The 26,536-nt window shown below is 36.9% G+C and overlaps 1 protein-coding gene across 2 annotated transcripts in view; it reads left to right on the top strand.

The window, feature by feature from the left end:
- Positions 1–36: 36 nt before the first annotated feature.
- Positions 37–26,536, top strand: part of NKD1 (NKD inhibitor of Wnt signaling pathway 1) — a 294,264-nt gene continuing 267,764 nt past the window's right edge. For both annotated transcript variants that reach the window (XM_075040211.1, XM_075040212.1), the window contains exon 1: positions 37–128. The gene's annotated coding sequence lies outside the window, so the exon portion shown is untranslated. The remainder of the gene's footprint in view (positions 129–26,536) is intronic.

The following is a 26,536-nucleotide window of genomic DNA, read 5'->3' on the forward strand; positions in this document are numbered from 1 at the left end:
GGTACGGCGAGCGGCGCTGCAGCCGGCGCAGGCGTAGAGGCGGCCGCCGGTCGGCTTGGCCGGGGCAGGTGCGTCCCGGTGGTGGGAGCTGCGCTTCTCCGCTCCGCGGCGCGGCGGTGAGCAGGGAGGTCAGGCGGTTTTCTGTTGTGAGCAGCCCCCTCGGGCGCGCCCGGCCCTGCTCAGCCCGGTGGGGGTGTGGGGTGGGGTGTGCAGGCAGGCAGGCCGGCCGGCAGGCCCCCGTTTCTCGGGCAGCGTTGCCCCTCCAGAGCCCTCACAGCCTCCCGCGCCCTCTCCCCTCACAGCGTCCCGCGGCCCTCTCTCCTCCCGCAGCCGCCGGTGAGCTCCCTCCTGCTCCCTTGGAGATGCCCCTTGCTCCCTGCCTGAGGCGGGCTGTGCCTGCAGCCTTCCCCTTCTTGTCCCCCAGCCTTGGGCCTCTGGGGCAGCGCAGCGTTTCGGTGGCTTTGGCAGGATTCAGCCTAAATACGCAGTAGCCTGCGCTGCAGAGTCTCCCCCGCCATGGCTGTAAGAGCCAGGGGGCAAGCGTGACACTGGCAGAAGGGGTGCTGGGGAAGTCTGCTTTCCTGAAGCGTAGTTTACATTGGAGCTGACTAGACACAAAGGGGCTTGCGAGGGTTGGCCGCTTCCCGGCTGTTGGTGTGCGGCTGTGACCTGGCCGCTGCTTGACTGGTCGAGCACGCCAGGCGGAGCTCCGGCTTGCCGCAGAAACCTCAGTCCGGGATAAAGGCCACTAGCAGTGGCTTGCTAGTTCCAAAGTTTGAGAACCTGTGCCCAAATTTGTACCAGTGAGAAGACCAGAGGCTGTATATGCCTGAGGAAAAGTAGAGAGTTCGCAGAGGTACGCTGAGGTCTCTACCCATCAAAAGGACAGGTCTGTCCTGTGCCCTGACAAAAAGCAGTGATGGTTGTGCCTGTCCTGCACAGGCAGGGACAGGCTCAGCCTTGCAGACTGAGTGCCTAAACTTGCTTGCCAGTTTTGAAAGCAAATCCTTTATAATCAGGTTATAAATTTAAGGAAAATACATGTGTGTTGTCCCTTACAGGTAAAAAATAACTTGGATAGAAATTAGGTCCTCCTCCTAGAAATGGCGGAAGTTAACACATTTGCCTTGCCTGGCAGTACTTCCCAAAGCAAGCAAATGGTTTTCAAAATTAAATACAACACTGATTATATAGTCTTTCAAAGTTAATAGTGTATTTGCTGATATCGCTTAAACCGCAGTCGTTGCCGTTTCAACAACACTGTGTAGGTATTGTTCTCTGCTAACACCTGTTCTGTAATGCGTCTTGAAATTTTGCTTCTCTGAAGTTTGGAGTGCAAAACCAAACTGTGTCTATTTCAAAAGAGAAGCTTTAATTTTGTTGCCATACAATAGTCCTGTAAGTCTTCCTCTAGTTTGTTGAATCATATGTGATATTTTATAGCCAAAGAAAATAACAGTTGTTAATTAGAAAGTTATGATACAAGGTTTATTTTGAAAGCTTGAGAAGTTAGAGAAAATCTCTTCTTTGTTGTCCATTCAGTCACTGGGAATTTAATCAGATGTGACAGCTTTGTTTTGCATTTTACTGGTTAGATTTACTGTCATTTGGTAACCTACTCAGAGAATTGTGTGGGTGGTGCTCTGGAATAAACCACAACTTTCCTCCTTGATCTTACTCCAGTAGTTTGAAATTCAGCTATAATAGACACAGTTGTTTTTCTAATTCACATCTGGATCCTTTAATACTCTTATTACATACGCAGTGAATGTTGTTAAGCATACTTTAGTGAGAGGTAGAGGGCTTTTGCTTGGGATGTGGCCACATGTAGAAAATACAAGACTAGTAAATATTTAAAGGACATGTTTTATAGAATGAAAAAAAAAAAAGTTGCTATATCCTCTATTCCCACAAGAGGACTGGCAGACTTTCTAAGTTTTTTTCTTTTAAATGTTATATGGCAAGACCATTTGTTCAACTGTTATTCTGAAATTTCCTGACTAATCTTGTCCTGAATTTAATGACATTTGAGAGAATTATACACAAACAAGTAATGTGAGATATTGCCAATATTGAGAGCTACCCTGTCTAGGTGTCTTGTTCAATAACATCCCCTGGATCAGAGAAAGATACTTTTTCTTAACTGTTGGCGCACGCACACGTGCCTAGAATACACATTGGGTTTGCTGTCCTTGTCTCTAGCTCTCCTTTCCAATTAAAAGATCAGTATTTCTTTCCCCTCAAAAACACTTGTGCTGCCTTTAAAAGCACTGTTCTGCTTGGGCAAGCTTAGAAGATGCTGCATTTCTCAGCAGTGTTCAAAAGCATTGCTGTTGGGTCTTGTCACTTCCCTGAGAAACAAGCCTGCGTTCCTTCATACTGAGCTGGCTCTGCTGGTACCTGTAGCGCCAGAGGAAAACTAAAGGCATCTTATCCCTGCCTCTTCTTCCTGTACATTATGTCTTCTCAGCCCTGATCAGGGACAGTCCTTCCAATTTCAGGGATATTCAGTTGTGCAAAGAGGAAAGATGGAAGTCCTGAACGTCCTACAAATTAACACAGAGGATGGATGCAACTTAGAACAACTGTCATTTACATGTTCGGAAAGTAATTTGTTATATCACCATAAAAAAAAGGTCTTACTATGACATCCTATTTCCTAGCAATGGTTTTTCATATTTTCAAATAAGATGTTATTTTTCAACAACAAATCACATTATTTACAAAGTATACTTTTGCCCAGTAAAAGTGAAAGCTGGTGGTTTTCAGAGCTGACTCGAGATCGCTAAAGCTTTGCTGGTATGGTGTATGCCTGGTGCCATAGCAGAAGAACTGTCAGTGTAGACAGAGCTACAGACTTCAGAAGGCTGAATGTTTCTTTCAGATTTATGGCAAGTCTCACACTGTTTAATGTTTTGCCAAATTCCCCTCTACTGGAATCATTACTTACCTGTAATTTTAAACTTTAATTAAAATAAAATCTGTTGCGTACTATTATTATAGAAAAATACTTGGAAATATGATGTAGGCAAACCCTAGAAACTTGGAAGTCAAATAAAAACCCCATGTTCAAATAATCTACATTTTACACTGTTTAAGTCAGTCTGGTGATTTTCTTGGAAATGTGACTCTCAGACCTTTGGATTCTTCTACTGACTTCTGTTTGATACTTCTATGATGTCTGTTAGTCATATTCTAGACTTTATGATTTGGACCCAACTTGGCATGCATTACACATTAAAAAATTCTGTTTTTGTAATGCTTCCTGAATGTGCTGTTCTGCTGCTTTAAATTGCTGTGGCTAGGAAAATAATTTCAAAGCTTTTACAAGCTTAAAACATGGATCGTTTTTTTCTGTATATGACAATCCCAACATTTAATCCCTACACACCAAGAATACATTGTATATATATTGTAGTATCTTCTATAGCATTCTTATAGTCACTTGGATTTGAAGTAACTGTAGTATAAACCTCACTTTGAGGTGTGAAATTTTGCATCATCACTTGAGGGGTGGAGCATTTCATCTTATCATACTATACTTTTCTCATTTTTCCTACTTTTTCCTCTTTCTCCTCCTCTTCCTTTTTCTTTAACTTAAATCACAACCAAGAGGAAAACTTGTAACTGTCTCTGCTGTACAGTCTGTAGATGACTGTGACAGAAGCTTTTGTTCTAGCCTTGTAATTAAAATCACACACTGGGATTTGATTTCCATTGGATTTTTGCTGACTGGACTTTATTCCTAACAAACTATCTTTAACAGACAAGGTATTTCATGTCAAACATTTTCTGTCTTTCCCCCTTCTTTCTTGTTGTGTATTTGCACTGAAATAGACAAATTTGAACAAGGTTGAGGGCAGTTATTGGTAGGTTTATTGTATAGGGTTTTTAAAATCTGTTTCATGAAGCATGTGTTTTGATTACAAACACAGCAAGACCCTCTACAACATGTCAGATTACTGGAGTGTACAAATTTCTTTTCTTTCAACTGTCTTGAACTCAAGCTGGAAAATAAAAATGTACCTGAGGTTTCTTTATTGTTAAAATTTGTATAACTTTTCTGCATGTCATCTCATTATTTGCTGTTTGTGTAGAAATTGTGGAGTCTTGCATAAATAGGCTTTAACGTGGAGTAAAATAACTGCTAGTTATTTTAAGATTTTTTGCATGATGTATGCTATATACTAATACCGAGTCTACTGAATCATTTAATTATAATGTTCTTCGCTTGTATGCAAAATTATCTGGAAACTGCGTAAAAAGTATTATAGAGAAAATTTCTATGTAAGAATTATTATATAGAAAATTTCTGTGTAAGAAGTATCATACAGTAAGATTCTATATAAGGAACTGTATAAGAATTATCATGGAAACAACATAATACAGTTTCCAATACACAGCTTTCCAGGTAACAAAATCAGATTTTTAAAAAGAAAGCTATTGGATGTTAATACTCCATACCAACAGGTATTTCTTTTATCTTATCAAATTAATGTGCAATGTGGCCTTATAGCAGGACTAAATAGATGAGAGGTCTTCTATTTCTTCTAAAGTTTACAGAAACTTTTTTTTGGCTTGAAGAACTTGCGTTTTGGGAGTTGATGATAAAGATTGTCACTTCTTATATGCAACTTTTTGAAGTAAATTTATCCTTCCTGCATGATTTGCTTTTTGAACAAAATACACTCTCTGAGGGAATGCAAATAGAGAAGCTTCTATTAATTCCAATGAAAAAGACAATATTACTTTGGACCTCAAAATATTAAGTTGTCACCTAGGAAAGTTAACAGCTTTTATTGTTACTTGGTCTACATGTAACTTTGTAACAAGATCTCCATGTCAGCTGAAGCTGTATGATTTTTGCTAATGCAATAAAATGGTAGAATCCTTACTGTGACTGCAAGTTGATGTGCATAAAGTATGCATGTGTTTTGCTAATGTGAACAGAGATATTTTAGATGTCAGCTGGATGGATTTCAGAATTGCATCACAGAGTAAGAAGGAAATTTGTTGCAGCTTATGTACACAAAAAAACAAAGCAGGGCTAGGATAAGAACCTCTGTGTCAACAGTTGCTTCTGAATACTCACTCTGAAAGCTCTTACTTACGCTCTTTGAAATACTTTTTGGTAGCAATCAAATAGCTGGCAGTAACTGTCATGTAAAGACATGTAAAAGACCTCCTTGAGGTCACATAGTTTCCGTGTATGATATTATTTGGAAAAAGTCCATTTGGGCATAATTTCTAAAATGCCATTTGTAAGCCTATGAAGAGTTCTATCACTGTCTGGTGTGAAAATGCAAGGTCTCATCCTTGTTGGTTGAATATGCAGGATTAATAATTTCAGTTCACTGCATGTTTTCTGAGGATCATGTTCCTCATCTTAATCAGTGTCAAGTTTCTATAGCAACTAGCATTTTAAGAGTGAGAGACAATAATGCGTGTTGCTATCACTGTTAGCCACTAAGAGTAATGGAGAAAATGTTTGAAAATAGATGTCCAAGTATTTTCAAATGTACCTTCTTCCACCTCTTAAAGAACTTGGATTGAGACCTGTGGTTAGCGTAAGATCATATTAGTGTATATTCATTTAAGTAGACATCAAATAATGTAATTATTTAAATTGGTCATTGAGCAAAGAAGGATGCAATAAGCACAGTCATTTGTGGGTTTGTCTTTGATCAGTGTGTATATAGCATAACCAATATAATTTAATGTGTTAACAGAGATATAAAAAACTTGGTGAAACCCTGTTGCTTTAATCATGAGTGTAGTCCAGGAGGAAAAGGTAGATTCTGGTAACAGTAGAAAGATGCAGAGACCACTACAAAGCACAGGAGGCAAGTGTGCTAAAATCTTTGGAAGAAGGTTTCCATGAGTGTACAAGCATGTAGAAGCTTGGGATGCTAAAATCGCTGGGAAAGCAGGTTTGGTTTGTAGTCTATGACACACAGAAACATTGGGATAAACAGTTTTTGTGACAGACATTTATTTAAAAACAGTATTTTACAGTAGCACACCTTTCTAAAAGTATCTGAACACACATGGCTGAAGTAAAGAATGTAGTCAACATTTTATTGGTTCATGTATTATTATCAATATGACTTTTAAATCAATTATTAGCTGAAAGATTCAATATAAGTATTTTCTTGATTCTGTGAGTATTAAAGGGACACTGTCATTTTCCATGTGCATATGTCCTGACAAAATCTACCGTGGCAGATGGAAGTTTTTCCCTAAGTTTGAATAGACTGTCTCATCATCATGCTGCATTTTTTTCTTTTTTACTTTAGCACTGAATTGCTGCATATTGTGGGGGTGGTAAGTCCCATCTGGAAACACATTGTAAACTATTAGTGGTGAAGAAATGGACTTTGTCTAAGAAAAGTAATCCTAATTCATTTACTCATGGTAATAAGCAAATATCTGTTTCTACCCCAAGATCCTTAAGACTGTAATAAACTTTATAATAAGATTGTAATTCCATCATGATTATGGATGATTAACTTATTGTCCATAGAGCAGTCATATTAATAATATATATAAAAATATATATACTCTATATTAATATATAGATATAATGTGTATATATTTGTTTAAGTCTGTGTTTTGTAAATATTTTTTCCTGTGACCTTGTCCAAATCCCGTGGGCACCTCTTTTAATAACTGTCTTTTGAGGTGATTTTATGCACCTGAAGAAATACCTTGTTGCACACCTCTAAACTAAAATAGCAAAATTTTTGCTAGATGTGCATGAAATTGCATGAATTTTAAACATTTATGACCTTGGTTCTTGGCTGCTATTGCTGCACAGGTTGGGAAAATTAAATAGGATTCAACTGGGTGCACATAGCTTCCCTCTTGAGTGGAGATGGATGGACAAATGGGATTTATTGTCATCATCCCTGCTTTTCCGTAGTCAAGTGGAGGATTTGAAGCAAAAAAAGGGAGAAACATGAACAGCAAACAAGTTGGAACTGAAGCCTGCCTTAGCAGTTGCAGCAGGTAATTTCCTTAGGGAGCAAAGATGTTACTGGCAGAGGCCATTTTTCAATGCAGAGTATTGTCTTCTGTGGTGACTTGTTCCAGCCCTGCCTGTTTTATCTTCATTCCCTCTCCCTCTTCTTTCCATTTAGCTAGTCCTTTCTGAACGCTAATCACACTTTCATATGTGAGTGGGTATAGCTGAAATTTGCGTCCCATTGTGTTGTTTACTTTGCTTAATAGTTACATTCCTCTACTTCAAGCTTACTCTAAGCTGTTTAGGGCAGCAACTATCATTGAGTGGAGTTCCTGGAACAACTAAGGAACAGAAGGTTCCCTCTGTGATTGCTGTATGCTTGCAGCCACATAGCAGGGAAGTAGCTCTACTTCTGTGCACGTCTAGCTCAAATCTATGTGACTGCTGCGTGCAACCTGGCTACTGTCTTTCTACAGTGCTTGAAACAACAAGGTCCAAAGTTTTGCTTGGCATTTTCTATAATGGTATTGAAAGAAGTATCTCCCTCAGGCTTGGAGAAGTATTTAACTCTTAATAAGATTCTCTCAGTAAAATAGCTTAAGGTATACTTTATTTTAACATAAAAATTCTAGCTCATTGTTGTCTAAATGGTGAACTAAATGTTGCCTAATATGGAGCAGATTTCCAGATAAAGCCATGCCATCTTGTAGCAGTGTAAGGTTAAGCATTGAAAATGAAGATGGAAAGTTTGAGCTCTAGTTTTAACTGCTGGGTGCAACCTAGTATTTTTTGGAGGTGTAGCCAAATTATATTTAGTATTGATTCTGAGTCTGATCCTGTTGCCCTCACTCATGTGTGTAGTCCTGCTCATTTCAAATACCTGCATTAACACATTACAAGCCTGTTCTGAATTTCCTTGATTCACTTGATCAGGCAGACTTTATTTTAAGTCCTAAAACATTTTTCTTCTGCAATATATATTTTAATTACTTATGTCATATTTTAAATTTAATGAAGTATCTGAAAATGCCTGTGTTCATAGCAGATGCATCAGACTGCTCCATTAGACACATGTATCACCCAAACAAAGGTGATGAACGTTTTCCTAGTAAGTTTTAAGTTGCTGTAAGAGGAGAAACAAATAATAAAATTTACACTTTTTATTAAATTTGCACTTGTAAGCTATAATAGGAGAAAGTTTAATACAAATGTCTAGCTGAATCTCTCAGATTATGCTCCAGCAATTCCACTTTTAATTTTATTTTGTTTTGTGTAGTGGTGTCTCTAGATGAAACATTGTGAACAGAAAAAAATAAGAGTATTAGGCCACTTGGTGGTGTAATATGCAAAGGAAAATGGATCTGTCACATTCAAGTGAGGGAAATGTACATAATAGACCATTTTTGTTTGTTTATTATCTGATTAAACACAGTACAAGACATTATCGTGAAGAGATACTTTTTATAGACCTTTAATTTCAAGCAAGTAGTCAAGTACATTTTGTAGGATAAATTCTGGTTTTAGCTCAGCCCTTACTGGAGGTGTTTGTGTTCAAGCTATTAATGGTATGTTAGTTGGTTCAGAAATCTTGAACCAGTTCACAGTAAAAAATCTGTAATTCAGAAATGGAGAGGGTCACATGAAATCTGCCTCCCCCCCCCCCCCCCCCCCCCCCCCGTGAGACTTTAGTAACACCTTTGGTTTTCTGGCATCCCTCACATTCACAACAGGTGCAGCAGCTTCTTCTCAACTCTTTGTATTTTATGCACATGACTGAGAAGCTTGGAAGAAGCTGTGACATTGCAATGCTTTGGGAGATAGCTTGAACTGCACAAGCCATGGCAAGAAAGCAGGGGTAATGGGTGCCAACAGTTCAGTACGGTCTCCTGCGAATTCATACACCTGCCAAAGATACATGTGAGTTTGCATGGTGATACTGGAAAACATGTACACTTGTGCAGTGAATACCAAAAGAAAGGGTAATGTGTGGAAGACCAGGTTGGTAGGGCCCATTTAGTTTTCTCCATGCAATAAGAAGAATGAAAGGTCCAGTCTTCCATTGCCTTTTAGTTCAAACTTCTAGGCAGGTACAAAATGTTTGAGCTCAGCAGGATGCCACAGGGTCTGCAGAACAGTGTGTGCAGAGACAAGAATTTATACTGTATGCACTGGTGTTCATGTCAAGGGAGAAAAGTGAGGATAAAAGAATCAGTATAATGCTGCTCTGCAAATTCTAGCAGAAGTAAACTTTTTCCATGCTAAGTGGGGCCTGCCAAGGATTGTTGGTTTTAAACTATTATTCTGAAATGGTAATCAGAATTTTCTTTTCTGGGGGAAAGAAAAAACGAAGGGAAAAGATTTCCATTCCTGTTTGAGAGAAACATAAAAATAACAGTTAAGTTTCATTTTCAGATTGAGGAAGGAAAAAATAAAGTTTTAAAATAAAACTTCTAAATTCTAAAATAAAGGAAAAAAATGTTTTGACTCGTATTTGGCTTGAGTTTGGTTTGGCTTTTTAGCCTACAGCCTACAAATGAAGTAAAATTTAAGAACAACTTATATGATTTATATAGATATGATTTAGCCTAGACCTTGATGATTGTACCAAATCTAGGTACTAAAAGAAGTAGTAGGTACTTGCTAATTTTAAGAGCAAGTGACCAGGATAGTGTCTGAGTGGATATTAACCTTCTGGGACCTTGGCTTAGGTGAATTTATCTGAATCATATTATTATGTTCCTCTGTCAAGCCAGAATGTATAGTTGAAGTGAGAACTTCACATATTGACTGGAAGAGCTGTAAGGAGGGTCTTACTCTTTAAATCAGTACGGAATGTACTCCTGTACTTCAGAAGACAGACAACATCAGTAATGGCTGATGTGTTGCTTATCATGCTTGTTGGGATGGGTGATGACATCCTGGATCATGTTCTCCCAGAATACCTTCAGCACTCCACAGATTTTTACATAAATTAGACCTGAAATATTTTTAACTTTCCCATAACAGGCCAGGTGGCAGATAATTGATCTCCTTATGTTGTACATATGATCTCCCGAAACTTCCAAGTGGTACTGGTGATCAAAGATGTAGTGTGGATGGGGAATGCACAATTTGTAGCATACTTCTATAGCTCCTCTGATATCCTCCACAATTTTGTTCTCTGAGTGAAAGCTTGGAAGAGGACAGCATAAACAGAGTGTACTGTAAGGTCACTCGACCCTTTAGATTGCTGATTATATGTAACCAAAATAATACAAATTCAATATCCAAATATTAGCACCTGTTGCAGGCTATGAATCTCTTAGAAATTACTACTACCTAAAAATTACTAAGAGCTTTTTGTTTAAGCTTCTGCATTTTTTTTGTTTTGTTTTGTTCTGAACCCATTCAGTAGAATACAGAGTCTTTAGAAGAGATTGGCTGGGATCAGAAAGTTGACAGTTGCAGAAAGGAAATGAAATAAAATGAAAACGGAGATTTGTCTGGCTAGGCTGATTTTCTAGAACTCTGCACTGATTTTAGTTCTTCCAAAGTCTTCATGAATAACTAGCCTGATGTGCAATGAGAGTGGAGATGGATGCAATCCTTCGGGAGGAAAGTGGCTCCACTGGACTCTTACTATGCTTCTTTTTATTATGCTGCTCTTTTATTGAGACAGTTTGCTGAAAAAATGTGCTAAGTGACAACTATATGATCAATTTTATTTATCACCTTTAAAGAAAAAAAATAACTCATTTGCTTAACGGAGTGGGGGAAGGAGTTGAAGGATTTAAGCATGTAACTGTTCACATGGAGTCTGTTTGGTTAGACCTAAATTCCTTATGTCATTGCTCATTAATGTTGTTGTACCAAGTGTTTATGCATGAGTGTCCGAGAAGAACTGGATGTGATCAATTCAAAATGGCCTTGTCAGGCTGCATGAAGAATTCACTCCGAGATATATATGGAAATGCATGCTTTATGATTTATTCTGACAGGGTATTCACATTGCTGCTTTAAGTATTTTTTCAAATCTTTTCACAGTAGATGATCAATTAGTGCTTTACTTATTCTTTCTATTAATTTAAAACATGAAAACAACAATATGGCCGCTTGTCATAGGAATTTTATGTATCCTATGAAATGAAATCAATCAGATCAGTGATCTGGTCTGATTCTGTTGCCAACAGGTTCTTAGGAGATATGCCTCTTATTGCAGTGATGTCCTTGTTTCCCCCTCTAGTAGAAGGTTAACTGAATTACAGCTCTCTGTAGGCCCCAGGGCAAGAATCATATTCTAATCGTGGAATTGGAGTGGACTTTTTGTGTAGGTTTTTGTAAACTCTTCTTTCCCTTTTGCGGTCTTCTTGTCTCCAAAGGAGACTACTAATTCTAAAAATTTATCTTAACAGGTTATGAAAGTTTACATAGAGTTGCATTAGGCAACTTAAATGTGTGGTGGCATGGTTATGATCTGATGTTAAATCCTGATGTTGAACATTTATTTCTCTGAAGGACTTTGTCTTGCATGCTGAGGATGGAATGATCCAATATTATCTGAAGTTTTCAGCTCATGTTTTGTTTTTTACCCTGTCTTATGGCAGGTGGTTCCACAGGCTGATTGGGCAAGAAGATGTTTTCTTTTTTATCAGTGTTTTAAGTTTTCTGTCCTTCATTTCATTCACATGCCTTTGTTTTTCCATATAGAAAAGCATGAATTTCAGTCATAGTTACCCCTCATGCCAAATTTTCTTGGAAAACCAAAACTGATTGTGTTTAACCTTATAGCAAGCTAGCCAGTATTTTTGCCCTAAAACCATAGTATGTTGAGTCATATAACTTCTTGCCTTCAGTGGTTTTTGGGTTTTTTTTTTCATTTTTTTAAAAAAAGCAATTTTTCATGTTTGTTGATGCAGAGTGTAAGTTGAAAATGTATATTCCAGAGAGTAAATTAACAGAAAATGGAAGTATACAACTTATATTTGTTTTAAGTTAATATGATTATTTTAGTGGAAAGAGCCTAACTTGTGATATTCTGAATGCTTGGTGTAGCTATTTTTAGCACTTAAACCTTGTCTTTATTGAAATATCTGAATGTTAGAGGTATTCTAAATGTAGCTCCTGATCTCAGGCTACTCCTAAGTACTGTTGCCAAAGATACACATAGGAAGAGTTCAGGAAGAAGTTTTAACCATATGTTAGATGACACTTCCAGAGTCCTTGCTAGACCAGCAATATTGCTGGAAATGTTTGTTTCAGGTAATCTATAAAGGAGTGTTGCAAATATTTTTCTGTTTTTTATAGAACCTGTTTCTCATTTTGCAAGTGGATGCTATATAAAAAGGGCAGAAAAATAATTTAATATTTTTGTTTGATTTAATTGGAAGCATAAATATAAGAGTCATACTTATTCAACTGAAACCTTATATTTATTGTTACCTACCAGAATTCTTGCTTTATAGTACAGAGCAACACTTCACAGTTGCCAAGTTTCACTGGGGATGAAGTGATAATCTCTGGCTGTAAGTTGTAAATTGCTTTGGGATAAAAGGTACTGCATAAATGTAAATTGTTACCTTATTAAATGCAAGTGTAGCATAACATGGTTTTCAAATTACTAATGAGTATTTTCTTTGCAAGTCTGATGGCTTTTTTTAAGGTAAAATAGCACCGGGTTTATTTAATCAGCCTAAAAGGTTCTTATCGAGCACATTCTAATACTTATTTTTATTGCTATAAACAAACATTATTTGGAAGAAGTGCAGGATAAAATAAGAAAGTTTACAGTGTTTTTATTAGCCTTAATGTTTTGATTACTAATCAGGTTGCTTATTTTTCTGTTTAAATTAAAATCAATATTTTATGATAATACTTACTAAAATACTTTTTTTTTTTTTTAGTCTTGTTGCTGTTTTTAACAACACACAGAAGTCAAAATGTCATAGAATCTATTCTGGATGTGCAAAATGCTTAAAGATAACATCAAAACCACTGTGAATGAGAAGATCATTTGGGGGATATTTAACTGAAGTACTGATTAATAGCATTTTAAGATGTTTCTGTATCATTTGTATGACTTCAGTTCCTTCCCCCCATTTATATGCTTGGCTTTTAATAGGGTGAAGGAGCAAAAATCAATGAGACTATAATTTAAATGAGTGTTTTCGTCAGTAGGCTGCAAGATCATAAAATTCTTATCAGTCTAATTGTGGTTGTTAGGAAGTGCTAGGATCTCATTTCTACCTGACTACATTTACCACTCATTTGAGCAACCCTAAGAATACACATATATGTTTACATACCAATGACTGAAACCTGACATGTAATATGCTTAAAATGACTTGGTTTCACAGACTTATTTTATCCAGGGAAGAAATGGAGGAAGATAGCAAGGTTTTAAGTAGAAATTGCTTAGGAAGAAGGACCATAGCTAAGCAGCAACTTGTATATGGAGCAAACAGGGGAAAAACCTCCCAGATAATTGGAAATTGTGAAGTTAGGTTACAGTTGTGAGAAAATCAGCAAGCAACACTTGATGAGAAAGGATAAGACAAAGTAGCAAAAAATCCATTATGGCTTAAATAATGATACAAGTGGTATTCCCACAGCATGTAAAAACTAATTTTTGTTGGATAGTGAGCTTTTAGCAAGTCCAACATTGTTTTGTTTTGTAGTGAACTGCACTTTATTCATAATAGGTACTTGCATATTTTTAAGAATACTAAATGATGTATGTAAATTATGAGAGTTTTATGCATGTGCATTTTAGCAAGTCTAATTTCACTCTCAGAGCATGTTCACATCAGGTAAACACTGTAGTTCGGTGTTTTGATTTGATTCATTATTATTCTGACATAATTCATGATGTAAAACATGGGAAGGGAATAATGCTAGTACAGCAATAGGCAATATGGTGAAAACTGAAACTACATTTTCCAGAGGTGTATTGCTAAGCCAACCTCATGGCCAAAAAGGAACAGAAACCAGTAACTTTGTACTTGGTGTGAGTACACATAGATGACAAAAGTTGAAGGGATATTAAGTATCTATAAATAGCTGTGCCAAAATGAAGTTGTGTGTATGTGTCCTGTATTGGTACATCTAGCTAAGGCAGCAATGAAGACAGAAATGATTTGGGCACTATTAACCTGTAGTCTCTGCAGAATTTTTTGTTGGTCTGTGTTGCAGTCTCATCTTTATTTTGCTGTATCACCATAGTAACAGTAGGAGCCACTCCACCTAAGATTTACAACAGCTTCTATTTTAACAGCTTCCTACCTCATCCCTTGATGGTCAACTACAAACTGGCATGCTACTTTGGGGATAAACAGTGAAGGAGTGCAGACAAAACTAATAATATTTAATTTAGGTCCTCTACCCCCAGCTCAAGATAGCAGTTAAGCATGACTTTAAGGGTCAGGGTTCAGAATTCAAAAGTAGAATTACACATGCAACGTTGGCTATGGTATTTGCTGTTATTTTCTTGGAGCAGGAGGAAAAAGGAGGGTGTACAATTTTGTTGTGCAATTTTGGAGATTCCTTATGTGGAATTCTTAATGGTTTTCATGTACTGGAATATTTAATGATGTTTCCTACATAAGTAAATACTGTTTAGGTATTTTAATTCATATTTTTGTATGGTATACAATAAAAATGAAGTTAGTGTTTATGCAGTAGTCCGTTAAGATTCTCCATATTTAATCAACTGTGTCAAGGAGTGGTGGAATGAGGACTTACGGTCAGAGCTAAGGCACAGAGGCCCAGCATGGATAGGGAGCCAGGGTGGCACAGAGCATCTCTAATTACAGAGACTGGTTGTCTTAAGCACACATTATATAGTGGGGCTACAGGTCTGTCAAGAAAAGACAATTCAAGGAGAGGTACAGTCTGACCCCAAATCTCACATAAACCTTTAGTTACACTGATTTTTTTCTCCCTCTAATCCCATGAAGTCTTTATTTTATAACTAGTATTACACAATGTTTCCTCTTCACTATTTTTGTTTTCTGTCATCTCTTGCTGAGTATATTAATTTATTCTAGATTGTTGCTCAGTACATGATCTTGAAAGACTTATAACACTAAATATAAACAAAAAGTAACAGCCTGTTCTGTGAAATGATAATATCTGCTAAAAACTGAAAGATGTGAAGTAGAATAGCTTTGTTCTAGTTGGTTTTAAATGATTTTCTGCTTTTACCACCATTTCCCACCTAGGCAAATACGGTATTCAGGAGAGCTACAGAAAAAAATGCTAGATAGATAAATCACCATTTCTTGGTTTATCCTGTTCTTTGGATATGTAAAGATTAAGTATGTCTCTTGTCTTTAAAACTAACATGCAGATGTTCTACAGCTGCTTGTTGATGCCTGAGTCAACGGTGCCTGAACACCTTCGTACCTGCCTGGAGGTGTCATGGTGTATTCCACTGAAGTGATTGAAATAAGCATTATTTTGTGAAAAAAACCGTGATGCATGAAGTCAGTCTGAGCATTTATTAAGGATGAAGATAACATGAAGCAAACAGCTTTCTCAAAAGGGAGACAATATTTATTTACCTTAGGCTCTCGTGGTCCTGTCAGTATCACTGTAGTGTTAAAGCGTTTCACAAAAATACAGCACTTCTTTAGCACAATGACATATTTAGCAGTCTCCCCAGGCTATTTCAGACTTTTATTAGAACTGTATCATTCTATCAAGGATGCTTATTTATACACCTTCACAAACCTATTTAAAAAAAGAGTGGTTGTTTTTCTGAGGTAAATTTGGAATTGAAATCCAGATAACAGTGCCAATATTTTCACTTGGTTTATACAGGTGAATGTTGACTTGAATGTCCTTAAAGTACATTTCATTTTATAGTGAAGGAGTTGCATGGGCTATTCTTGACTACAGACAACATTTTTTGCTTTAATTCTTTGGCAGCTATTCACTGACAAAGCTCTGTATGTTTTGCTGTATAAACCAGCAAGATATCTGGAGCCTTTATGTTTATAACCAAAGAAAAAAAGCATAGGGCTTAACCAGGCTTGGGTGTGCTCCTGTCTAATTCAGCTAAATTGGGGAATAAGGGTGTAAATGTGATGACTTCTCTTAGCCAACAGGCAGCTAATTAAGTAATAACATTTTCAGTTAAATGCATGAGTCTTCACACCTTGAAATAAGGTCAGGCTCTGTTAATAGATTTCAAGTCTCTTTGTATTTGAAACAGATTGTAATGTGCATTGACCATGGGCTTTATGTTATTTTCCTTATACCAAGAAAGCTTATTCTGTGAATGTAAGATTCAAGGTACTTTGTAGCCAGGATGAGCTTCTGTTTTTGTAATACCACCATCTTGGCTACCATGTAAGAGAACTGAGATCGGGTTTAGAAAGGTTAAAAATACTTGAATTCTCATGTCAGGCTTGGTAGTTGGGGATTTCACAGCCCACACTGACATGTTCTAGAGATCAGAAGTTGGTAGTAATATTTGCTGACCAGCAAGGGAGAAGAGAAAATAGACAGGACCACTATTTCTTCTCAGGAATGCTATAGTTCATAAACAGTTAAATGCTGCCTCCATGGAATAATTTAGCTTATCCCACAAGGGGAAAAAGACTACTTTACAGTTATTTGTTAGCACAACTCCTGGAGTATTTTAGCCAAAACTCCGTTTTGTTCTAGAAATCAAGTTACTTTAGGATTGCTTCAGTGCAAACAACAGAAGAATTTGAGCTCTCTGTTGGCTTTCATTATAAATAATTCTGAGTTCTTTTCCATAGCCTTCATTTGCCACTGACTGATTCAGAGCTTCAGCTACTGAAAGTTCACAAGAAATAAGATGAACATGTATTTTATATCAGTTGTGAAAATATGCCATTGAGTGACACCTATGCAATCAGTAAGTCAACAGAGGAGCAGAATCAAGCTTATTGTTTACTTCACAAGGAAGGCCAAAACTGAAGCGCTGTAGCCACACTTCTGAATGATTCGTACTGTTCACTACCACATCCATCTGCATAAATATGCTTCCTTGCAGAATTTAGATGAGTAGAAATGCCTCCTCTTTGGCTTTATTAATGTAATTTATTTTTAATAGAGAGGAAAATTGAAATAAGTTCTTTATGAGAAGTCTGTTGAGGAAAGGAATCTGGGGAAAAAACCTTAAAAGTTAATTTTTTTTAATCTTGGAATCTTGTGCTTAGTAAGTATTTAAAAATTTCTGGCAGCCCTGTTAGTAAAAATAATTATTCACAGCCTTCTGGGTGTTGTGGATCTTTTAATTTTATATGTTCAAAAGAAAGGGGGATTCTTCCAAATCCTCAAATGTACAAAAGTACATTAATTTCATTTTCATCACATTTCTTCATTGCATTAGATTTGCATGGATTTTTAACCCAGAGATTTAGCAGTAGTGTGGGAAGGCAAGCTATTTTTTTGCCTTTTTTTTTTTCCAGGAGGGCATTTTGGGTCATTTTAGATGAAAGAAACTTCAGTTCATGCTATTGTGTTGGTTTCCTGGTTACAGTTCAGTTTTGATTCCTCCTCTAGAGGACACACGAAAGGGAAAAATGTTGGCAACTATATTGGATCTCTGAGTTGTTGTGTTCCTTTTTAATTTTAGCACAGATTCTAGTTAATACTTTTGAATAACGGTCAGCCTTCCTTCTCAGGTTAGTCCCACTAATTGTCTTGTGGTCAGAAAGATGTTTATTAATGGGGACTGGTTATGTAGAACTCTGCTGGTCAGTGTAACTAGAAGTGATGGATCTTGTTTGTTTGACCAGGGGAGTATGGTTCCCTAAGTATACAGAAGACTCGCACACTTGAACTAAATGCAAGATAGCACTGAAGTTTACAAGAACAGTTCCAGACACTCCAAGCACTGCATGATGCAGAGGATATAAGGATGTCCACCAAACAAGGATTTTTCTGATGAGGCCATTGTTTAGGGCTCAATGTAATGTAAAGGCACAGGAGGGAAGGTTGGGCAGTGTTTGCATGGAAAGGGAGGTTTCTAGATAGTTCCACTGCTAGTGAGTAGTCCCTAAAATATCTGAATTATTAGAGTAAGCGTAATATATCTTTTGGATAAAACAATTTTCCTGAAGGAAAATGCTAAAGTGACCTCTCAGTGTGAATTGTGTTACACCTACTGCAGGTGCAATGACGAATCACACTGCTCTTTAATAAATTATCTAAATATATTAGAACACGTAGCTTGTTGGCCATTTACATGGTTGCTTAGGAAGAACATCTTCCAAAACACAGATGTAGGAATTTCTGGTGTCCATAGCAAATTTGGTCCTATTATTTCTTCCCTATTTATTTTTAGCCAAATGTAGATTTATGTTTCACTGTCCTTTACTAATCACGCAACCACTTGCTGAACGTTTTACGATGGGACTGTTTCTCTGGGAGTGACTGGTACACTGGGTATTCTTGATGACAACTGGTACTTCATAAATGGGGGATATTAATAGCATAAGAGCTTTATTACTTGTTGGTTAGTTTTACAGGTTGTTTCTGTTAAATTTTTATGTGGAAAGACACATAAAAGCAGTTCCTTATTCACAGACAATACATAGAGTACGGCTTATCTAAACATGGTTGGGATCAAATGACAGCAAATAATTTCTTGGCTTGTAGTTCCTAGGCCTTTGTTTTAGAAAGTGCACTTGCTCTCTTGCTTTCTCTCCCAGCTTTCTCTCAGGGATGTATTACCATGCCTGTTTTCCTGTGTCCCTGAGTTCCCTGCCGCCTACTTTTTTTTTGCCTCTGGCTGCTTCAAGTTGCCTTTATATAGTTGCATGCGACTCTGCCAAAAATCTTCAGACTGATTTTAGCATTCAGATGTGAAGGAAAAGCTCAGTCCATCTGGCCCAACTTCTAGTACTTTAGGACTGTGGACACTGTGTTGGGAATGGTGGCTGCCTTGTTCAGCTGTTACAATGAAGAAATGGCCATTAAGCTGCTCTCATAATGACACATGGCTACTGTACCTGCTAGTCTGAAGGCAGTTTAGAAGACAACCAGTAGGTCAAACCCCATTCCTAGGGAGCTGCCCGATCTTCAGTATAACATTTTAGCCATTAAGCCACTGAAGAGCTTGAATGCATGCCTATTTCATGCACCTAAAGACCTTGGGAAGACAACTAGAAGGCTTTTGTGTACGGCTTATACCACTTGGAAGGTCAGTGTTGTGGTACCTCCTTTTTGACTCATTTGAGCATATTATTCAGCAATTAGGTCAGCATTGATTCTCCAGCAATACTGCATAGAACTAGGATTTGGATATAAATGCAAGAATATCTGACATGATTTCAGATTTGATAATATAGGAACTACTGCTTCTATGTGGAACTGAAGTTCCATACTTCATTGTCTTAGTTCCACAATCAAATACACACTTGCCTAACAGTAGAATCTACTTTGTGGATCTATATCCATATTAATCACACAGAGAAGACATTGCCACCATCATCTAGAAGAAACAGTTTCTTATACTTTGTGATTATCAGACTGATTATTAACAGCTTGTTGGATATCATGCTCATGTGATGACTGTTACTGCTTTTTATGGTTTTTGAAAGCCTTAGACCTAATTTTTTTTTAATTAACATTAGAATATAATGCATTAAAAGGTTATCTGTCTGATGTGTACTGTGGCGGCTGCTTTGTTGCTATAGATGTCAAGGCTTCGTTGTGCCAGGTGTTATAGCTACCTACAGAAAGATGGTGGTTATCCAAAATATCTTGCTATCTAAGTGCAAACTAGAATGGAGCTACACATTTTTATATTTTGGTGATGTTATAGCTCAGAATATTTTCCTATACCTTTACCTAACCATATTTTCAGTGACTGAAAATGTGATTTACATCAGCTCCCAATAGAAAGCTAAAGCTTTTAAACGTAGGAAAATTTTCCATCTCACAGTTTCATTTATTCATAGATTTGTACTTGTGTGATCTATTATGTGCCTGGATTAAAAATAAATGAAACATAAAGAGTAGATAGAACCTGTAGTGCTTCACGGGTTGCTGTTGTGTTCATGTGCAGTAAGACTGGTGCTTTCAGGGACCACCGGTCTACTGTGACTGTCACGGTGCTCAACAGTTGTAGTATTTCTGAGAAGCATTGAATATGTTCATTTTGTGTTTATGCAGATTAAAGAGTTCAGAGTGATGGGACAGAATATTGTTGAAGTAGATAGTATCTGGGAATACAGAAAAAAAGAGATTGCTAGGATTGAGCCATAATTCTGATGGTGTTAGAGTGTTTACTATGCAATGACTAAGTGTCTCCTTTCTTAGATGATTCTGCGGGGAAAAAACATTGTGTCAGTGTTTTATTTATATTGTTTATATTCTTTTAGAATGACATATGTCAGCCTTTCTTTAAATGTGATTCTTCTGATGTAACTTGAACCTTTATTTTAATTATTTAGTTATGTTGGGCTTTTTGTTGAAGTTTTTTCTCTCTCCCCAGTGCTAATTAATAATGCTTTTATCCTAGTTATTATACAGTGCATGGTGAAGCAGTCATTGAAAGTTTATTTGACATACTGAAGGAAAGAATGAAGGTCTAGTGAGATATGAGTATATAATGATAGGACGGTGTTGCAATTCAGATAAACATAATGGGTGATTTAAATTATGTGAGAGGTAAATATTATGCTATAGAAAGTTCTCATTTGTATCTTTACTATCATATAAGCTAAATAGAAGCATAAAATGCTCTTTTTTAAAAGAGTGAGTAATTTTGATTAAATAAGTGGAAACTATGTGCATAGTCAGCAATTGCTATTCTCATAATAGCAGCAAAGTAAAAATATGTAGTATTACTTTGGGGATGCTATTTTGGATGAAAGAACGCTGTGTTTCAAGGCTAATGGAAAGTATGATTAATGCTTTAGAAATGAAGTATTTTGGATGTTTTTATGTCTGGAGTTACTGCCATACCACTATAAAGACTTAGTCCTGGGTTGTAACTGAGCTTGAGCCCTACAATTTGTTGTATCAGATGTTTAAAGGTCATGTCCCTTTTAGGAGTTTTAATTCTAAAAGTAATGGAGCAGAAATAGCTTCCTACTTGAAATCTTTCTAGTGGAGGCAAATGTTGAATGCAAATTCAGTTGGGATCTTTAGCAGTTCTGTTTTTACTGACACAGTTTGTTCTGGAGTACTTGCCTGTTTTCTTCATAGTGTCTGTCCCATATAGTTGCTTGTTTACAACTGCTACCTCAGCTACTTACAAGCAGGCAGCTGTTTACAGGTGATGTGAAGAAACGACAAATGAAGTTGCAGTTTGAAACAGTGGTCTTTTATCAAGTGATCTGCTAGTTTCTGGGTTTCTTCTCTTTGGTGCTGTGGTAGTGGAAAAGAGTTTGAACTACATTGACTATATAGGTTGTATTTCTGAGAGAATGATGATGAAATCATTGAATGACATGAAAATTCTATCCAAAAGGAAGCGTCACCCTTCGAGCTAGTTTGTACTGGAAGGCTTATAGCGCAGCAAGGATCTGATGAAATCAGAATGAGGCAATGCAGCGATATAAGATTTGCAACCCAAAAGCACAAGAGAGAAAAAGAAGAATCATGATACTGTCATTATCAGAAATGAAATGAAAGTAGTAGTTAAATTGGAGGGGTTTATGAGAGAAAGCAAGAACAGGAATGAGGTCAGGAATGGTAGACCAGCAGAGCATGACTTTGGAATGGAAGCAAGACCATACTACCTGGGATGAAGTGGTGCAAGCAGTAGACTTGGTCATTCCTTGTTCTTAGTAATTTTTTCTCTGAAAAGTTGTTGTGAATAATGTATAAATTTGTCAACTACACAATTTGTTTGGAGACATTAGTGATATTTCACAGTAATATCTTCCAATTTTTATCAAATTTAAAAAATCATGTTTAATTCATATGCTGAAAATGATGTGGGTAGCAACTGAAAAGAAATATTTCTTGAAAGATGCAAGGTATTCAGGACACCAGATGAAAATAGTGACGTATAAAATCTTTTTTTTTCCTGTGAAAGATCTTGAAAAATTTCACCACAGTGAAGTAGTTCAAAGTCACAGTTTATAAAGCTTTTGTTTGCAGTGCAAATGTGGAAACCAACCTTGTCATTTTTCACTCATGTTCTGCTCTGCAGCATAGAATCCAGGAGAGCTTTGGAAACCCATAGCTAACATTGTAATAGTGTATGGCTTTACCACAGTGTGAATTCCTTTTAATGTCAGTTTCTCTATGGGGGATTAGCCACCACAGATGTCACAGATCCTGGGAATATCTTCCATGATAAAAAAAGGAAAGCTGGCATCTCAACTGTCATTTAATAATCTACAGACTTGTTAATTTATGTGTTTTAAGATATTTGATACCTACCGATACAACAAACCTGTTCTTCAAGTGCTTGCTGGTTTGATTTCAAAATGTGTATTAATTTATGTTCTTGTAGAACAGTTAGATTATAAAATGCCATGTTTTCTTCTCTTTGAATCTTTTACCATACTAGTGGATAAATCAAGAGTGCTGATCTTCCCATTATATATGTCTTAAAGCAAGCTTCTTGACTAATAACTTCTTCCCTTTTCTCTCTCTCTCCTCCCTGTGTGATGTTGGTCTAAAATGCTGATTAAGGTCAAAACAAGTTTATGCCAGTTAAAAACAGACATATGGAAAGTTCCAGCACTGAGCTCCATAAGCTATGAGGGAGGAATTTATAGCCTCGCAATGCTCCCAGCACTTCTCTTTAATTAACTACTCTAAGCATCCTGAAATTCTCAACAACAATCTGCCTGACAACAGGGAACCCTCTAGATCTGTATATAGTAGTAATCACTCTGGCCAACAGTATTCTATATAGATGAGTATATCAGGTGTTCTGTGACCTCCCGGCAGACTGTTACACTTCTTCGTTGTGCACTGAAGATGTGAAAAATAAGTTGGTTCAATTGTTTTGCTCCTATTGACAGGAAGCATATCCTACATCCATTTTACTAATTTTACTTGTAAAAGCATGTTTGTTTCTTTGTTTTTAAGAAATAGCCAAAAAGACAGAATTCCACAATGCTTTTAAGCAGGTAATCACATGTATTTCTCTTGTAAGTACTGTTGTTCTTTTATATGGAGTTTTCATTTGCTTGCTTCAAAAGGACACTAAGCTCAGGAGGCAAGTGTGTCAGTATTTAATCATTTCAAAAAAGTGGTCTTCAAGATCTGTATTCCAGTAGTATCTAAAAAATAAATGAGCCTACCCCATTATTCCTTGCTTATGTATCAGAAGAGCTACTCAGTAGCTCTTGTAGCCACAGCATGGCACAGGGAGCCCATGCTTACTAGGTTATCTATCTGCCACCTGTTACGACCCTAAGGTTCTTTTCAGAGTTACTACTTTTCAGAATACTTCATCCTATAAATATGACCACCTATATTTGTTCACAGATATATGATCTCACATTTGGCTTTCTTTGTATCTGTTCTTTAATTGGATATAAATTACCTGTTCTTGCTATGATTCAGCTCTCCATCAATCATTACCTGCAAACTTTATCAATATTTATATATTTTCTTCTTTGCCACTGTCAAAAACATGAAACACCACTGACCACAGATTCATCTTGTCTTAATAATGATTCAGGTTTTAATTCATTTCTGTTTGCCTGTTTTTTTCTTACTAATTATTAATTGAAATTAAGAGCAGTTATTAATCAAAGATCTTACAGCAATTGAAGTGCTTTATGTCTGTACCTCCTACCTTCATCAACCAAACTTGTTATTTCATAAAGAGACTAAGTAAATCTGATGTAAGCTTTATGATTTTTTCCAAGCTCTTTGTGATTAGGATATATGTATGCCCTGTAAGCATCTAGAAATTTTCCTCCTCCAGTTTTTAGAATTCTGCTAAAAGCTCTCTTGTAAAAACTACAAAACTATGATAAGGCATAAAGTAGTGTTATATAGTTGTCATTGGCTATTATAATGACTAATATGTAGAGACTTCAGTGTGGTGTGGTTATGTCCAAATTGGCTGGCCCTGGGGCATTAATTCCATCACAGGACTTAGGGGAAGCTGTAGCACCTGCTGAGGTTCAGGCTAAGTATTTTCATGGTTAACTTGTACTGTGCTTTGCGCTGGTAGATTATCTGCTTTCAGTTAACCAGTTTAAAGCAATGTTGGGTATGTTTACAGAGATGGTATTAAAGATGTGTCTGTAGGGTGTAAGGTTTTGGGGAAGGGTTACAAAAAGGCACAGAAAATTGAAGCTCCTTGATTATTGAAATCCTAATGTGTGGTTGCTATAGTGGTACTAAAAATAAATAATGACGTATTTACTTCCATGAAATAATGTTACTGTCTTTGGTTCCAAGTTTCAATTTCTGACTGTCAAGGGTAAGTATTGATCAATTCACTATTGTGGAAAACATGCCTGGAAAAAATATGGCCTTTGGGAGATCTAGGTATGTTGCCTTTCCATTTCATTGGGTGAGACAATGTTTTTGTTGAAAGAAAAGGATGAAAAGCTGTATCTGAGTTACACTCCATGTTACTTTAAAATCTTCGTCAGTCTGGCCTGTATTTCTTTCCTTTTGAGCGCAAATTCCCAGTCATCCCCTTATTTCTTTTTTTTACCTGTGTCCTTATTACACTGTTGAACCCCCTCATGTATCTGTTATCTTTCTTGATATTGGCCAGAATGGGTCAGTGTCACAGATGATGATGGTTCATTGTTTTGTAAAATACCATATGTATGAGAGAATTTCTGAAGCTACAAAGGGCAGTTAGACATCTGACTGAAAATCAGTATTAACTGAATACTTCACTCTCTTTCTACATTTGAAAATCTTGCTGTATAATAATATTTCCCTCTGGAGCTGTCTGAATAAGAAAGATAACAGATGTCTGTGTATCCATGATTGCTTACCCAAGACATTGCTCTGTAAATCTAGTAAGTAAGGATCAAGATACTTTGTGATATGCTCTACCATGTCAAAACAGTGGCTAAATCTTTTCACTGAAGTGGTGATTAGGAAATTTATATTTAATCCAAATAGTCCCTAAGTGCCACTACAAAGAAGTAAGACTTAATTGCATTATTGTTTGTGACGTATATTGTATGCAGTACAAGTTAGAATAACATGCATTGTATAAAGATTTTCAGTATCAGCTTTATTAATTGAGGGAGAGAATTTGAAAATTCTGGTGCATTAACATGCTAAATACATTTCTGCTTTCTGAATTTCCATATATTTTGACTTAAAAGTGACTCTGCCAAGGGTGACACTAATAGAGGGAATATTTAGCTATTTTTCAAACTTCTAAGTATATACAACCACTGTTTCTACTTACTTTAACAAGTAAGTAGGATAGGTTCAGTAAAACAGTATGTAGTGTCTAAAGAGACTGGAAAATGTGGACTGGTTGTATGAACAAAAATTTTGTGAACTGCTCAATGGAACATTTACACCTGCAAATGCCTATATTGCTTAGGAACGTGAGATTTAGCCCACATCAACACATCAAAATTGTGGTGCCTTTGTAGCCCAGATATGTATAATCGAGTTAGCTTTAATCTTCAGTAACAGTAGTAGCAAAGATGTCATGTATAGGGCTCCAGCATAGAGCAGCAGCCAAATTAAGTGCCCATTAAATGGATTATATCTCATTTTGTACTCCACAATATAGTTAATGCCAGGTGACTTCAGTAATGTTTTTAATTTGGCCCATTAGATTAACTCTAGCAAAAGCCAGTCTAATTCTGCTGTCATCTTTACTGTGCATGCCTGCCATTTGACTCAAATCAGTGCAGTTCTTCTGAAAATGTTATTTCAGGCCTGTCAGATGAGAGACACATGCTTTGATGTGACCATATGATCATTGGTGACATATTTGTGGCTCAATCCTGATAAGAGCTAAGCTTGTCCTCACAAAATAGGTAAGAATAAACTGTACTTTAGCTGTGTGAGTCATGACAAAGTATAAAAATTAAACAGAAGGACACCCATACCTGGTTCATAAGGTCCCTGAATTACAGATTGCTGAAGGCTGGGAGATTAGTAGACTGAAGAATCACTGTATGGTTATTCTGTCCTTAGGCTGTTCCCTAGGCATCTGCTATTGACCACTCTCACAGACTGCAAGGACTTTGGTTTGGATTAGTACAACTCTTCCCTTATTCTTACACACATCAGTGATTTGGTGGCTCTGGATCATACTGCCACAACCATGTAGTACTTAGCCTACGTAGCTCTTGAGATCTCTTTTTGTCTTAAACTGGGCACCTCAAATTGGGTAGAAATTGGGCGGGATTTTAAGCCTCAACTGATTAGTGTTGTTGAAACAATTGTAAATGTTTTGCTGCAAGGTGCTATGTAAGAGCAATCTACTTTCTTGTAGCATAGTTTTCAGAGCTGTCACAGGGGTTGTAGAGAAAATAGCATCAAGGTGAGGATTTTACATTTGGCATTTTTACTAACGTCACAGTTGTTGCTTCATAGAGGACAATTAGAAAAGCTCCCACAGTCTCTCCAATGATGTGTAGTACAGTGGTGAAGCCTGGGCACCATGAATGTTGTCCTGCTACTTAAGAGCATCTTTGTGAAATG

Source organism: Buteo buteo, chromosome 11 (genome assembly GCF_964188355.1).
Source record: "Buteo buteo chromosome 11, bButBut1.hap1.1, whole genome shotgun sequence".
Classification (NCBI taxonomy): domain Eukaryota; kingdom Metazoa; phylum Chordata; class Aves; order Accipitriformes; family Accipitridae; genus Buteo; species Buteo buteo.